The sequence below is a fragment of the Lepisosteus oculatus genome, chromosome 1 (genome assembly GCF_040954835.1).
Source record: "Lepisosteus oculatus isolate fLepOcu1 chromosome 1, fLepOcu1.hap2, whole genome shotgun sequence".
Lineage (NCBI taxonomy): Eukaryota > Metazoa > Chordata > Actinopteri > Semionotiformes > Lepisosteidae > Lepisosteus > Lepisosteus oculatus.
The window spans coordinates 28,920,144-28,937,587 of record NC_090696.1 but is presented as its reverse complement, the minus strand read 5'-3'; positions in this window follow the sequence as shown (position 1 = coordinate 28,937,587).

Here is a 17,444-nt window from a genome sequence, read left to right as displayed (position 1 = left end):
AAACAGGTGGGTTGGACACTTGATCAGAAACACAAAGAACAGGAAGTGGAGAGAAGAAAGAAGGAGAGAAAAGGGAGATGAAGTGGTTACAGCTATCTGATGTTTCAGGGAGGGAGGGTTGACGACATTAGGAGACATGAAAAAAGAGGTGTTGGCATGGCAGGACAAGAGGCACTTGTTGTCTAAAGGGAATTTGAGGTTGAAAGGCTGAGACAGTTACTCTGGTCCTGGCTAGAAAGAGCTGAATGTTTGAGACGTGACTCTACAGATGCTAGTTACATAATCAAGGCTACAGTATAGGAGGCAAAGTCAAATGTAGTTCAACAAATACATCCCTTTGGTGTTGACTGAAGATGGTCCTTTGAACCATTTTCGTGTATCCATTATTTAGACTACTGATAGTCTAGCTTTCTGACTAACAAAATAAGATTTAACAATTTCTCCCTACAAAACCACCTTGTGTGTTACATTATGAGTCCTGTACTGAAACCTCAGATGTGACACAAGGTCTAGCTACGTTTTTTCATTCATTAAGATAGCAAAAGAAAATTTGATTGAAATGTTAGATTAGTTACATCAATATTTTTCAATATTTCAAAAAAAAATCAACACTTAATTAGAATTTTTTTTTGTCGGGGCATATTAGCCCACATGGAGGGGCACTGCCCCCTAATGCCCCCCAGTAGCGACGGCTGTGCATAGGGCGTAGAAGTGTAACATTAGAATTTGACTTCTTTTCAAACTTCTATTAATTAACACCATATGCATAGCAATTACACCATAATGTTTCACTAATTTTGAAATCCGTAACTTCTCTGACTGGTGTGTATCAGTATTAAGAGCAATTGCCCAGCGCTATGTGATGCATTTCAACATGATCCCATTTCACACTACAGCTTGAAATCTGTACACAATAAGTGGTCACAGTAGTTATCAATAAGAGCTGGGGGGGCTGCACTTGGTTCATGCAGTACAGTCCCAGTACCAGAGCAGAGAAGAGCAATATGCAGACTGAAAATTTGTCATGTTTTTCTGCACAGCAACACTGCTTAACTAAGAGCTGCATCATTCAGCCAGTGAAATCCCAAAGTATTTAACTAGCAAAGTGCTGCTACCAATGATGAAAGATATTCCTCATGTTTTCTCTTTATACAAGAGGAGCGTATACAGTAAGAAAATGTGTACAACTTGTGCCCCTGGTTAAACTTTGAATATATGGAAAGGAGAAGTCTACTGTTGTACCAAGATAAAAAGTGGAAACTGAGCTTCTGTCATGCAAAGGAAAGCCACAACCTGTCATTGATCTGTCTTTGGAAAGTGTGATGAGGTTTCCATGGTAATATCTGAGCTTTCTGAAGCCCACCCTCCCTGCTACACTATTAATCTTTCTGTTTCATCCAGAGGTACTGTGCCAGGTCTTTTCAGTCTGAGCTGCATAGGGGGTCCTTGAAGCTAAGGGATCCACAGCACCATAAAGGCCAAGATGAAAGTGAAAATCAAAAGTGAGAGAAAATAGTTTGGAAAGTCTGTCTGGGACTGTCCTATGCAAAGGTCTACCCAGAGCTGTGATTGTCATTAGGTCCTGCTCTTGGAATATAAACTCAGTATGACTTTAAACAAATTGCATATCATTTATGGAATAAGTAGTGCATGCAAAAACACACAAAACAACAGAACTTTATAATGAACAGGTATTGCTACAGATTTTCAAATCATGGGTTATGAGACTCATCTTAACTTGCTAGAATTTGACCTCTGTATTATCTTCTATCTTCTGAAGTCTACATACTGTATACAGTATAGACTTAAATAAAATCTGCTGATGTACTTTTGGGGCTGGGTCTTAGATAGATAGATACTTTATTGATACTTTATTTACTTTTAGAAGGAGAATTTTACTTGCACACTTTCTTTAGGAAATGTGTTGAACCATCAGACACTTAGACCAAGAAGGATAAGAATGCTTAATTGCCAATTAAAACCCCAAGTCTTTTGTTTAATATTTTAGTAATTAAGATCTCAGAGTGGTGAATTTATATTGTATGTCAAGTCTTTGTGGAGCTGTCAAGAAATAATATGATTTTTCTGTCTGTGAAGTCTTGCAGCACAGACCAATAGGAGTGTATCCAAACAAGGCTGGTTCATACAAGGACACATTAGCAAAGCAAATTACGAGATTCATCCTAATAAACCTTTATTAAGCAGCACATATTCTTTGTGCTCTTTTGAACTTCTTCCTGCATAAAATACAGAGACTGAGGACCAGGATCAGCAGAGATCATGACAGGAGCGAGGTTCTGAATTTAAAAGTAGGATTTTGTGATTTTTCTCCCATTCTAAGCCTGTTTCAGACTCAGCCTTTGGTTCATGATCAGTTCATCTTGCAGCAGTGAAACCAAAGTGCAATAAAAACCACTTCACGCAACCCCTTGTCTTCTGTGCACTGGAAAAAAATCAAATAAAATCTGAGGCTGGCTGTTACATTCCAGTGTGGAGCTTCCAAAAAAACAGTTTTCATTGGTGCACCCACTGAAGACAGAGTGGGCTCATTTCTGTGACCTCCGACCTTTCCTTTCAGGACACACTAGTTTTAAATGTCAGCATGGATCTTACTGAGATGGTAATAACGGCCTCAGCTGGGAATCTCTGGGGGGAAAAAAATAAAGACAAACATCTGCCTTTAAAGCAAAGAAAGGTTAGCCATATGAGAGATTCCTCTCTTCATATGCTGGAGTTCTGAACTGACCCTCAGAGCCTGTGGTGACCATAGCCCTCCATGCGGTCCTCTTACAAGGGAAACAGCTGAATGCAGCATTCCTCAGGCGCTAAATAGGCCAGAATGCCTCCTCCTGTTTGTAACCTTCCTGACTGTGGGCTCTCCTGGTCATATTCCTCTTCTAACAAAGAGTTTAATCTGGTCTCATTGACACCAGTTGCAGGTCTTTAAACACATTGCACATTCCATCCAGCTCGGGATTCTTTTGAGAAAAAGCTATAGCCTGAACTGTGCCCCAGGTGTGTGTTCAGAATGAAAGGAAAAGAAAACACTTGATGAGTTACCTTGTGCAGGGAATGAAAGGCACCCTGGGAATAAACTGCAAAGAGGAGACTTTTTTGGCTATTAAACTAAGAGTGCACAGGAGCAAACAGATACAGATCCTGTATTTAGAAATCATTTGAATCATTACCACCTGTGTTGATGTTGATTTGTTAAGCTGAGTGAATTCATAAATAATGCAATCTTTATGCCATGCTGTTTTTTCAAGCATCACTTCTCATGCCCACAAAGTGTCTTATCATTTAGAATGGCACTATTCTCTTTATGACAAAACATTTGTCAGGTATTAAGGAAGTAATTAGCCTTGAGCAGGAAAAGCTGCAGTCAATTCCCCCCACACTACATCTCCATGAGCCCCACTTGGGGAAGCAGCCTTTCACACACGATTGCTGAGAAATGGAGAACAATATCAATTTTCTTTGGCAATTAGCCTTTGTCAGTATTCTCACCATCACTAACTGTCTTGGGCTTTGTTCATTTACTTTCTGAAGGATAAAGAACGATTTCAGATTGTGAGCAAGAGCAAAGCAAAATGAAAAAAACAATCATACTGAGAATTAATCTTTAATGAGAGGTGAGACATGCAGGTTCCAAATCCACTGACAATGAAAGCATATAAATATTAGCACAACTACCCAGTTATTAGTGGAGAAATTTTTAGAACCACAGGACACAAGCACATAGACTTTTTTTCGATGATCTGCACACAAAAGTTGAACATGATGTAAGATTTGATACAATACAAATAAATCTAAAATGTTGTCCAGCTCATTCTTAAAACACTCCACAGTTTGGTTCTCATCTTGGCTGGCACACCTGTCCCAGTTACCCACACCTCTTTGTGTACAGAAGAGTTTCCTATTTTCGGCTCTGCATGAATTTCCTGTTTCCAGTTGTGCGCCAATGTCTTTGTTTCAGTACTGAGTATGAAATGATCACCTTCACCGATTCTATCTATGAGAATCATATGCAATTAAATCCACTGTCTTTTGAACCTCTCATATTCTAGACTGAAGAGATTTAGCTTCCTTTACCTGTCTGTCAATGACAGTCCTGTGGATCAGTAATGAGCATTGTTGATGTCTTTGATCTCTTGTGCTATTGTGACAAAAACCGAACACAATATTAAAAATAAGTTATTGCAGCTTATTACAGCTTTGCAAAGTTAAGCATAACTTACCTGAATTTAAATTGCACACTTTCGGCTATCCACAGAAGCCTGCAGATTGTTTTTTTTATTACTTCCACAGTTTATCACTGTGACTTGATGAGGACAGAGAAGAGTCTAAACCAGTCAGATGCCCTTCATGTGTAGCATCCTGCAACTCCAAATCACCCCATTAATTTGCAAACCAACCTTTTATGAGGGACTTATGAAAAGCAATTCAAAGTCTAAATTAATCTGTTTTATGCTTTACTTTTGCCTGCTATCCTTGTTGCTTGTTTTAAGAATTCTAGCAAGTTACTAAAAAAAGAACTTATCTTTCTGAATGCATGTGGAAAGTCAAACACATTTGTCATTGTTTTCTAAGTATTCTTTTAATGGAGTCATTATTTTTTAACTTTAACAGATGTATGATAAATTGTTCAATAGTTTCTTGATTCAGGGAGCATATAAGCACACATGTACAAGAGACAGTGGATACACATGAACATGCTCAGTACAATTAGAGTCAGGCTGCTGAAGAGACAGTGGATGCACAAACAAAGAGACAGATTCAGGCAAACACAAAAATATCCAAATATTCAACAACTTTAACCACTACCATGAGTATGTTCTGACATCCAAAGGGAAAACTTTGTGCTTGTCCAAATCATGGTGTCAGATTTCACTCCTTCTCCTTCCCTGCAGAAATTGAGTGCTGGCTGTGACCAGGAACAGCAACTAATACAGAGCTTGCAAAAGTATTCAGACCCATCCTATAGTTACCAATTTTTTTAAAAACTCAATATTTTATTAGAATCCTGAATGCTCAGACTGAAGACTTCTAAAGACAGGATCTGTTACAGTAGATTTCAGCAAAAGCTAAAGAGAATAAATTAAATGTGTTGATTACTAGTATTCAAACCCATGAATTTAATATCTGGTGGATACGCCTTTGGTGACAATTACAGCCACAGGTCTGTACCTGGGCAAAATTTGTACCACACCAATTTAGTTTACATTTTGCCCTATCTTACAGTTTCACAAGCTCTCTCAAGCTGAGTAGGTATTGCATATGGACAATTTTTAAGTCTTTCCACAGATTTTTATTAGGATTCAAGTCAGGACTTTGACATTCACTTTCCTATTCTTAAGATGCTCCAGTGTAGCTTTGGCCTTGTGCTATGGACCACTGGGTCAGCTGAAATCTGATTTTTATCCCATTTTTTTATGGAGCTTTCTTCTAATAAGTATTCGTCCAATACTTTGCTCCTTGTTCCCTATGTTCTTGACAAGCTTCCCTGTCCCTGCTGATAGGAAGCAGAACTATAACACAATGTTGCCACCAGCAAGCTTGACAGAAGAAGGGATTGTGTTGACGCAGTGATGCAATACAGTATATTGGGTTTGTGTCACATACTGTATACTGTAGTGCTTTGAAGTTTCACAAAAAGGTTACAATTTCATCTTGTCTTGCCAAAAAACCGTTTGCTGCACATTTGCAGTGTCACTTAGGTTTCTTTTTCTTAACCAGTTTCTTCTTGCCTGTCTGCTGAGCTTGTAAAGGTATCCTGATCTAGGCAGTGTTACGGTGCTTACCACATCTAAATGATCACCCTCACCTTGCTCAAAGAGATATTAGGGTTTTTTTTTATGTTTTATACCGTTCTCCTGATTTGAGCCTTTATACAACTTTATCCTTGAGTTGTTTGATAGCTTCTTGTTCTTCATAGTTGAATTTGTGCTTAAAATTCACTGCCTAATTTATGAACCTTACAAGTGTACTATATTTATTCTGGCACCATCTGAACTACTATTATTGCACGCAGACAGAGAAAGTGCTTTTGATTTAGGTTTGCCACATCAAAGGGTATGAATACTTGTGCAATCATGATTTTTTATATTATTAACTTAATCATTACGTTATATTATCTACTTTCTTTTTTTGATTTTTGGTTTGGATTTGTGAAGTGGGTTGTGTATACAACGAATAATAATTGCTACTTCAACCTCAAAACTTGTGCTTTCAGGATAGGCTCTGCTTTGCCACAATAATTTTTTATTTGTGGATGTGGGTGCAATTAGAGAGTTTGGAAACAGTGGTAGCAAAAGATGTTAACTTTGTTCAGTATTTTTAGATCTGTTAGTGCAATCTATTCTCTTCAGATTGACGAGGTGAATCATCTTGATACGTGCTAAAACTATACGTTTGTTTTCAACTCAAAGTTAAGTAATGGCCTGCTTAACAATTCATGGTTCTTTTAGCAAAGCATTAATATAAAATTATAATGGGTTTCATCAGAATACTTTTCAGTGTGATTTCTGTTTTTCAAGGTGCAGAAACATTAGATAAAACTCTCAAAGGAGAAAATAAAATAACCTCACCTTAATCAAGATGGGAACAAGGAGATCCTTTGGAGTAAAGATCCTCTGAGAAGTTGAAACCCGGTTAAACTAGTATGGAAGGGAGACACATCCAAAGAACATGTTAATCACAAAGAAAGACCAAGGGAAGTCAAAATGTCAATTGACCAGGTAATTCTAGTACTTAAAGGCAAGGCATATTAGGCAAAAATAGAAGAAATATGAACTATTGAATTAGCAAGGTATTTTGATGTAACCAGAATCACTGAAATATGGCTAATGAAGAGTGATTGTGAGCTAGTACTCCCAGTGGATGGAAGAAGTACTAGTTGAGGCACAGCATTCCAGAGGGACAGGGGAAGGAGGTGTAGTTCTATATAGCCACGCATGCAGTCAAATACCTTAAAATCTGAATGGATCATATTTTCTTGAATTAACTCAAACTAACTTTTATAACTAGCTAGTTATAAAACTAGAACTAATTCCCATGAGGAAGCATGTTTTGAAATTGTTCAAATAGAGTCCAAGCCAAATGTTAGAAATGTCAATAGAGAAGACTATGAAACAATTAAGTAAACATTAGAGACATCGAATGGAATTAGATATGGAATAGGCAGAGAACATTGTAGAGATCCTGCTTGAAGAGTTACCAACCCAAAGGCTAAAGAGATGTGACCCAAAGGGTTCAACAAACCAACACAGAAAAAATATAAGGAGAAAGAAAGCACTTTATAAAATGATTAAATAGAACATCATCCAGATGAAGAAATAGAGTACAATGTTTTGTAACCACACATAGAAAAACATATTAGAAAGTCCCAAAGATATATACAAAAATTTTGCAATGGAGGAAAAACTAAAAATTCTTGCAATATTATAACAGCAAAAGACAAGTAAAGTATATTGTAAAGTGTCTCTGAGAAAAAAAATATGAAACTTTCAGAGGATGAAAGGGAAATAGTTAATATATTCAAGGAATTTTTCACTCAGGTCCTTACCAAGGAAGAGCTAGACAACTTGCCTCAGGCTGGGGAAAGACAACCTTCTAAATTTAATAATATTAGCATAAAAGGGGCAGAAGAGTTACAGGTACTAGAAGCACTTAACTGTTGAGACTGTTCACAAAGCTCTCCTGACAGTCAATCAAGGATTGTAAATGGTCATATCAGAATTAAAAGCATATACATTTAAAAAAAATAAAAAAACAAGCCAAGTAATTATAGACCAATAAGTGTGAATTCCCATTTATATAAAGCAATGGAAACAATTATTATAACTAGAAGATTGTCTATATGAAAATAACATCCTGAGTAACAGTCAACTAGGAAACAGAAAATATAGGTCTTGCTTAAATACCTTGTTAGAGTATGTTAAGCAAGCAGCAGCAGTAATGAATGCAAACAGAGTATATGATATGATACATTTAGATTTTTGGAAGGCTAAGGTTTCCAATAAAAGATGTATTTTCAATTTGCTGATAATGGGTATTCAATGTAATGCGTGTGTTTGGATTGAAAATAGGTTAATGGACAGAAAGCACCTCAGATAAGGGATGTGCAGTGAAGCGATGGTTGAATTTACGGAACAAGCGGAAACTTGAAATGTAAACAAAATAAAAAGACACACAGGTTCAGCTTTACAATATACAATCTTCACTATAACAGCAACAAAACAAGCATAAACAGACGACAGTAATAGTATACTGTATGTGAATTAGTCTGCCTTGGCACAAATGGCTGATCATTTACTCATAGATTAAAAAAACAAATACATTGACCAGAACATTGTATTATTATTATCAACCTTGTAATTTGCTGAAAATCAGTCTCATGCTCAATGTTTGCATCCTTGGTGACCTGTAAGTATCCAGATACTGTCGCAAACTAAAAGTTATGAATCGTGCGTTTGGAATAATTGTTCAACTTTTGAGATTTCAAATATGAACATTAAATCTGTACTCATCCAAACAACACATTCCCAGGCCTGTCAGAGAAGAGGTTTGAAAATCCCACAGGAAGACGGTGCTGAGCTGGGATCATCTTCTTCTGCTCTCATTGTGCCAAGGATGTCCTGTGGCGCAGGAAAAAGAAAGCAAAGTTCCTGACTAGCATGACTCTGACCTCAGCACTCCTAGTGTGAAGGATGTGACCTTCATTGGCTGACTTGGATGCACTGATATGGAGATGTGGAGAATGTTTATTTTCTCTGGGGTGTAGGGCTACAACTGAATGTACATTGTGACATCTGGGTGTGTCAGAATAAGATCCTTTAAAATAGGCAGGTCCAAGACAACAGACACACCAACATAGCCATAAGGCTCAACAACAGCGCACTTTATTTGCAGTGCAGTGAGGGAAAACTACAAATCCACCAAACAAGCACAACACAAAGCCTAAGCTCCTTTTTAAGCTTCTGACTAGTTTTTCCAGTTCCTAACTTTCCCACTGGGCAGCTAAACTGCCTCCTGCTTCAAAACATATTCCAGTATTTCAGTCTCTGCCTAAAAGTCAGTCTCTCACTGAGACTTCCAAGTACTACTCAAAACTCTCAAATCTTTCTCTGAGCCTCTTCACAAGACTTGCAAAATCTGACTCTAGAGTTTCTTTAGTCGCTTGGTTGGTCACATCCTTCTCCGTTGCCTCTGGTGAAGGTGCACAGCAGAGGACCTGCCCTATGTCCCCATAGACCCAAGCCTCCAATTTCTGTGTTTTAAACAGTTACCTGCCCAATTGTCTTGCAGGTGACTGGCCAGGGGACTAGAAGAGGCAGCTCAAAGCTTCTTGGGGAAATTGGTTCAGACAAGGCTGCCAACTTGTCTGATCATGCTCTGCTCTTATAAAAATTGATATTCAGGCTTTTCAACAAAAGTCCCATTGTATTAATTTATATGTAATTACAACTGGCGTATGAGTCACAAGATTGGTCTTGTTGCAGAGAAGGTCTTTGGCAGATATCTGTTTATGTTTCTTGACAGATTCACTCTCTTCCACCTTTTAATGTTTCTTGAAGCTCTGAAAAGGTGGCATCAATCACATGGTTGATTAGCTTGTCAGGTTGTCAGGTAACAGTGAGAGGCAGTTGAGAAAGATTGAGCAATGTTTATATTCTTAAAATGCCTTTAAAGTCATCCAGTAATCAAGACTGGTGAATAGTTGTGACATCATCAGGTGTACTGTTCTTCTCTCGTCTTTGGATGATTGATGGGGGATCTCCAGGTAGGGTCCCAGTTCAGACGGGTTTCTCCTGATACAGCAGACTAGGAGGCACCAATCTTGGGCACCTCGTCACTGAAAGTATCAATATAGACTCAATATATGAGCCCAGGATGGTTTTAGAGTCAGAACAAGGCTGTATGCATGTCTTAGAGATCGTGATGTCAATAAGTCTCCCTAGACAGGTGTGGGGGCCAACCAAGAGCCTTGTTCTCTTTGCTCATGCTGTCAGCACACTGTGGGAGAGCACCCCTGCTACAAAAAGCCTAAGACTGTGGTTTAGTTCTTATCTTGGTCCATGCTGAGTTGCATCAGTGAAGGAGCTCTACACTTTTTTCTCCTTTTTTACACCTGCAGGTGTCTTAGTATTTTGTTCTATTTACAGTATTTGAGAAAGCCATCACGCTTGTTTTGTTTTGGAATTCATTTTGTTTTCCCATTTAGAAAGCAAAGGTTTTATTCTGGCTGCCTGTGCAGCATCTATATAGCCACTGCTGGCAGGCCCCTTTGCTCAACGTTCATGCACAAGGTGGTGACGTTCCAGAATGACCTGACCAATGTCACATGACAACCAGCAGCTTAGGCACGTTGCTGAAGACTGGCCAGATGGGCTGTGGGTGTGAGTACAGGTCACTAATGGCATCTGCTGGCAGATGAATACTAAGGGTTTGCATGTGCTCTTGCATGCATAGTGTGCAGCTTTCCTCTTCTGAAAGACTAATACAGGAAAAGTGTTGATTCAATTTCACTGCGTGTGGTGTTGTTATTGACCTATATAACCAGTGGCAGGACAATTATCCCAATTTATCTAATCAAATAATATAAAGGTTATAAAAATGCGGTTACACTGATCCACTGTGTATCTAGATGGAGTTTAAAATGCTTTTCTTCACATTCAGACTTTAACTTCAAACAATTCAGAAGAACATATGAACCTATGATTAGTTACATAAAGAGACCATTCAGCCCATCTTAGCCATTTGGTTGATATTAATGGATCAAAGGATCTCATACAGTGATGTTTTGAAAGAAGTCAGTGAATAGACAACCGCAGTATGTCTGGATAGCTTGTTCCATACTCCCACACCCTTTTGTATATAGAAGCACCTCCTGTTTTCAGTTTAAAATGCACTTCCACATATGTATCCACCAGTTTCCAACTGTATCCACTTTTTACCCATTTATTATGAAGTCTTCAGGGTTCACTTTGTCTTGATTAGTGGTCAGGGCTTTTGAAGATTTTGAAAAATTATATCAGGTCCCCACATACAGTATGTTCTCAAAGGTTCAATTCAAGCCTTTCAGAGTAGGATATATTCCCTTAAGCCCCAGAATGTACTGTACAGAACCTTGCAGAAGGTTCCTATGGTGTCCTTTTTTGCAACATAAAATTATGCATTCACATTTTTTGGAAACTTAATAATTGTATTCACACCTTGAATGAACAGACTGATGACTTCTAAGGGTAAGATAAATGACTTTAATTATCATAAAGTGTGTTGATTGTATAAGTATTCATTGAAGTCATTATTTGGCGGGAGTACCTTTGACATTGGCCTTTTGCAATTGTTGCCCATTGTTCTTAGCAATTAACGTTGTGCTCATGCTCTCTCAGGTTGCCTGGGGATCACTAATTCACAGCATTTTTCATGTCTTTCCATGGATTATCAATAGGATTCAGGTGGACATTGTGACTGAGCCACTCAAGGCCATTCACTTTCTTATTTGTAAGATATTCCAATGTAGCTTTGGATCATTGTGCTGCTGCAAACTTAATTTTCACCCCAGTTTAAGCATATAGCAAATTGAAGCACTGTTTCCTTGTACTTTGCTCCATCCATTTCTTTCAATAGCTAATAAGCTAATTCTCCCTGCTAAGGAGAAGCATTAAGATTCTGAGATATCCACCATTCTGAGCAAGGATGGAGAAAGGATGTTATATAAAAAGCAACAAGATTTTGATGTGGCACGTGGTAATGTTATTCAGGTTGATCTATTGGGTTAAAAAGAAAAAAGTGCCATTTTGCAAAGGCAGTTCCTTTCACAAACCTTTAGGGTATCTTGGTATTTTGAGTATAGCTCTGTGAACACTGTGTCACAAATGACATGAATTTTGTCTTTTATGGCTTTATTAAGTGTCAGGCAGCAACACAAAATCTAACCTCTAAAGTGAAATCATAGGTGACCTGTCCTGTCTGGGTGTGAGGAAGAGCATATATCCAGTTCGCCTTGGGCAGGACTGTGTAGCTGATCCCAGATTATTAAGTGGGTGGCAGCCCATATTCAAGAAAAAATCTGGTCAGGAAGAAACTACTATACAACCTGTATTTTCCAATGCCATTTAAGTTAAATAATTAAATAAAAACACAAAAATGAGACCATTTTGATATGAAACAATGAAACTGAAATGCTGCAGCTTCACTATTGTGTTTTGGCTAGAGAAAGTGCCAATGTGCTCTTAAGAGTTTTTTTTTTGTTGCTTTTGTGGTAAGCAAACTATTAATCTCTCTCTAAAGTATAGCTGTTATTCATAGACAACTACCGAATCGCAGTAAAAGAGCAGAAAGCTCAACAGTTTATTTTTTTACGTTTTTTCCAGACCAAGATTACATTTTGTAAATTTTATCCGGAGCAGGACGCTATCCCTGTCAGGCACAGAGCTGTTTCAGTGTGTGACCACCATGTGAATTAGGGCACATTCCTCTCAAAGCAGAGCAGGCCTGTGGCAGCGTCCACTCTGCACAGAACACAAATCCAATTCTTCATCCTTTCCTGCTTTCCCCTCCTTAGAATCTGAGGATCCTTCCCTTGAAGTCCTCTATAAATGCATATATTTCACAAATTGCTACACACAGACAGTCCAACACCTCGGGCAGAAAAGCCTCTTAAACCTTTTCTCTGCTCAAGAGAGACGCTTAAAGCCAGAAGATCACACAGTCTCGGTCCTTGAGTCTTCACTTCACAAAGTCAGCAATCCCAGTGGGAAGAGTTCGGAACAACGCAGAGCACAAAACCGATGGCTTGAAGATCAACAAGAAACAGAACAAGCTCTGCTGATGGTGCCAGACACACCTCGGAATTCCTGGTGCATGCCTGCTTCCCTTCCTGCCAACGTGTTCGTCAGGATGGAGCTGTCATGCCCACCTGGGTCACCAGCACAGGCTGGATGCCCACCGGCGGTATCCAGTTCCTATCCTGGTGGGCCAGCAGATCTGGAGGTTTTTATTCCAGCTCAGCTCCTAGCAGACAAAATGTTGGCTGTAGTTTTAAAGAGACCTATAAAGCCTGCAGGACCCTGGTCCAGGGCCTCAATCAGACAGGCCAGCGTGTTTCTTATAAATAAGAAACATTGTCAAAAGCTTTCTGAAAACCTACTGTAAATGAACAATACCATGGGCTAGTCGTGTCCTTTACGTTAGTGCTAGTTCAAATAACTCTAACATGTCAGTTGGACAAGACTTTTTCCTAAGTTCATGTTTACTGTCCCAACAATTCTTTTCAGTAAATGACCTAAATTGAGTTCCTGTTCTTTACAGCCATTTCAGTGACAACGTCTTTGGGATTAAGGGGAAGAAAGGGGAAATTAAAATTAAATCAAAGCAAGAAGGAAACTCTTTTCACATCATACTGTATGTGAGAAATTGGCCATACAGGAAAGATAGGTTTGGAAATTTAGATCGTAATACTTTGTTTTTTTAAGAGTTGATAATAATAGAAAACTGAGAATTGACTGAATTTGTTAATAATCATACAGATGTAAGAGTCTATGATGTGTATGTATATTAAGTATGATGGCCAATTCAAATCATTTGAGGATGTCAGTCGTGTAGATTAAAGTCTGAGAGTTTGAAAGGCTATAGGAAATTAAATTGTAAATGTATTGGAAACAATTAAATTAAAGCTGAATAAATTATAGCTCTTGAAGCTTCCTGGCCAAAACCTGGCTACAGCTACCTCTGTTCCAGTTTCCCCAGTTGTGTCATTTTATACAAGTGAGGGTTCACATTCAGAAAGGTGACCTTAATCAAGCTAAGAAGACATCCCAGTTCTCTGCACATGTGGCACCATGTGTCCAACTCAGAGCCCCACTTAGACCTCAAAGGGATACTTGTGTAAGTAGAACCTTTTCTAATTTGGTCTAGAATGTGAAAGGTAAAAAGACACAGACACGGGCTGTAAAACAGATATATATATACATGCATATATTTTGATGCCATTAACCCATAAATAATAGTTACAAAGCTTTGTGCTGATGACTGCTATACTGTATTGATTTCATGTTTCCACCTTCAGGGCAAAGTCATGATCAATGGTGGGACATACTCAGTTGTCCCACTGATGTCAACTGGTATACACTCTGAGCATGCCCCTCTGCAAGGCATGGACTTGCCAGACAGCCAGGGCCAAGCTGGTGGGCTCAGGAACTCCTCTGTGTTTTTAGTGGAAAGGTGGGAGGTGGAAATCATAGAGCCTGAGGCCAGTAAGAGACTCTGGATGAGGCAGCAGGTAAACAGTTTGCCATCTGGGTATAATCAGCCACACACAATCAATCACTCAACCAAGCCTCGAGCCCTAGAGCACAAAGCAGGTTGTGAGTATTGTACATGCCCATCCGTTTCCTGTATATAGAATCTGTTGAATTCCATCAAGGGTTTTCTTAAAAACAAAACACAATGAATCACAAATTGCATTCTGCAAGCAGTGTCTTCAAGAGGCCCATCTGATTGTTATTAGGGTGCGTGTCCTGGCAACTGAGCTACTCTGAAGACAGACACAGAGGATGAATCCATGCTTTATCACATGTCTCCAGATCAAGTACACTGATCCCCTTGGCTGTTCTGCCAAAATCCCCCTGAACCTCTTTGTGCTTTGCATTTGTATGATCTCATAATAATCAGAGAAGTGCAGCTTCTTAAAGCAAAACACTTAGTTTGCTACCAATAAAAAGACATTACTAATTACTAATAAGATATGCTTTTCCAATGTCACAATACATAACCTTATTTTGTTGTAAAGAGAAAGTTGGTCTGTAAACGTCTATTGCATTTTTGTCAGCAAACATAAGAAGAATTAAATGCAAACACGGCAGACATAAGAAAAGAGCAGGAGCACACCTGGTATTCACACCCAATTAAAGGAAATCATAATGCCTTTGTCAGATTTTATTTAAGCCACTACATAGAAAATCATGGACATTGGGTTCATCAATCATAAAAAGCACAGCAAATTTACTTAGACAGGTGAAATGTTAAAATGTCCATAATGAATGTTACATAATGTAACTGAACTAATAAATGTTAGAATATGTAGGTAAAAGTGCAGAATTTGAATATGATGCTGTGTTAAAACTATATAACCCACCTGCAAGGCCTCATTTAGAACATTGTGCAGACATTTCTTTACCACATGACAAAACGGATAAAATTGCTCTGGAATCAATCCAGGGAAACATAACCAGATACAATCTGAACTGATGTATTTTAGTTTGGAACAGGGAAGACTGCTAAGGGACCTGATTCGGGAGTTCAAAATCCACAAGGCCAACCCGGTGAACTTTTTCAGTATAAACATTGAACTGCGAGCCAGTAGACACAGTTTGAAACTACAAGGAAGTGTATTTAAAACTGTGAAAAGGAGGCTCTTATTTACACAAAGGATTGTGGGTGTCTGGAACAAGCTGCGCAGTCATGTTTGAGCTGATAACGTTCTTTTCCTCCCCGAAATGACTGCAAGAAATTCTTGGACTGACCAGCTGCTTCCTACCACCTGAGCTAGATGGGCCAAACGGCCTCCTTAAGACTGTGACCCTTCATCTGCGCAGTCTGCTTCTGCTACATTTTTTAAAAAACTCTGGTGTGAGCTGCATCTTCTGAAGAACAACACATCTAAGTTGCTACATTGAGAACAAAGACACTTTGTCTTTGCCTAGTTTAGGTGGATGTAATGAGCTTAGCAGATGCTGAGGGAACAACAGAAATGATAACAAAAAATTAAAACAAAATGAAATAGTGAGAACAAAGACAATATCACCCTCATATAGAGCAGTGATGAAAACACCCTGTGAATATGTGTTCCACATTTGCAATGACTAACTCGTCTCTGGAATACTCTTCCTGGCCATATTAAAAATGCAGCCACCACTGTTTTTTTTAAATCTCACGTCATTGCTTGATTTTCGAAGGCCTTCAATCCTTAATCTCTTTCTTTTAATTTCAAATGTGCACATGATTTTATTGTATTTTTTGTTAAAAGTACTATTTAATATGTATAATTTACATAAAGTTCCCTGAGAATGCTTGTACTATACACAAATAAAACTGACTGATTGACTGACTGATTGATTGGTTGGTTGATTGATCGATTCATTGACTGATTGACTGGCTGACTGATTGATTGATGTCAGCAAGTTACATGTTACAAGTTACTGTCTGAGAACTAAGAACATTAGAACATAATAGTGGGATATTATTGAAGGTTTCAGATAGTTTAGCTCATCATTTAGAAAAACTATGGCAAAAGAGCAGTGAACCCTTTCATTCACCTTATGTTACTGACTGCACACACAGGAGCTCCAGTGATGGACTAACCATTTCTCACTATTTCTTTTGTTGACTGGAGAGAAAAATGTTCCACACGCTTTTTCAGTAACTGCCATTACTTATTTTCTTCGACATTTTTCCACAAATGAAACACTTCATAAACATAATGTGAGTGGGAGCATTAATGACACAATATAAATTCAATCAGGACTAAAAGTACAATGCAATGCCAGTTGCTGTGCTAAATCAAACAGCTGACATCACAGTCATTTATTCAGGAATCAGCAGAAAACCAGGCAGGAGTCTGGGGAGTTGGAATGAGACAGACATAGGAGAGTCTCAAGGACACAGCAGGATGTGCCTAGGGATTGTCCCACCCGCTGGGAGTTTGTTCCAAAGTTGAAATAATTGGGTGGAAAAGATAGGAAGGACCAGACCTGAGCTTGGACTGTCTGTGTGGAGGAATCAGTACAGGGATCAGACCAGGGCTTGGACTGTCTGTGTGGAGCCATTGATACAGAAAGAATAGGCCTTCAGATGTTGCTCAAGAAGAAAAGCGAGCTAATTTGAACATCCTTGTGAGGAGCTGATTCGGAGATGCAGCACACTACAGATTTGTGCATGGTTTCTGTAGGACAGTCCATCAAAAGTATCAGAGAGAACCAGGAGAATGAAAGCTGAGAAGTTATTAAACTGAGGAGTTGTGCATAACCTGATTATATTCCTGGGCAGGATCATGTGTGTGTGGTTTTGAAAACCGCTGTCTTTTGAGAGCCTAGCAGTAAGGTGTGATTTAAGGAGTGCTGATCAGTCTTCACAGATTGAGATGGATTTGGGATTGGTCACTGTTTAGATAGTTGAGTGAAAGCTAAGCAACAGATAAAACAGCTCTTTGCTAACCAGACCCCAGAATTTATCTACTGTCTTGGACTCACCTCCAGGTGCCCAACTGGCACAGCCCATTTAAGAGCTGAACTTGCTATGACAAGCAGAAAAGGAGGTTTAATACTGTGACAGCAGACTGCTGGCAGATGTGATGTGCAATTATGAATCTGTGGCCTTCTGCCACTCCTGAGTGGAATAGACTCTCAAGAAAATGGGCAGACAGCCTGATGAGTGTGTGGCAT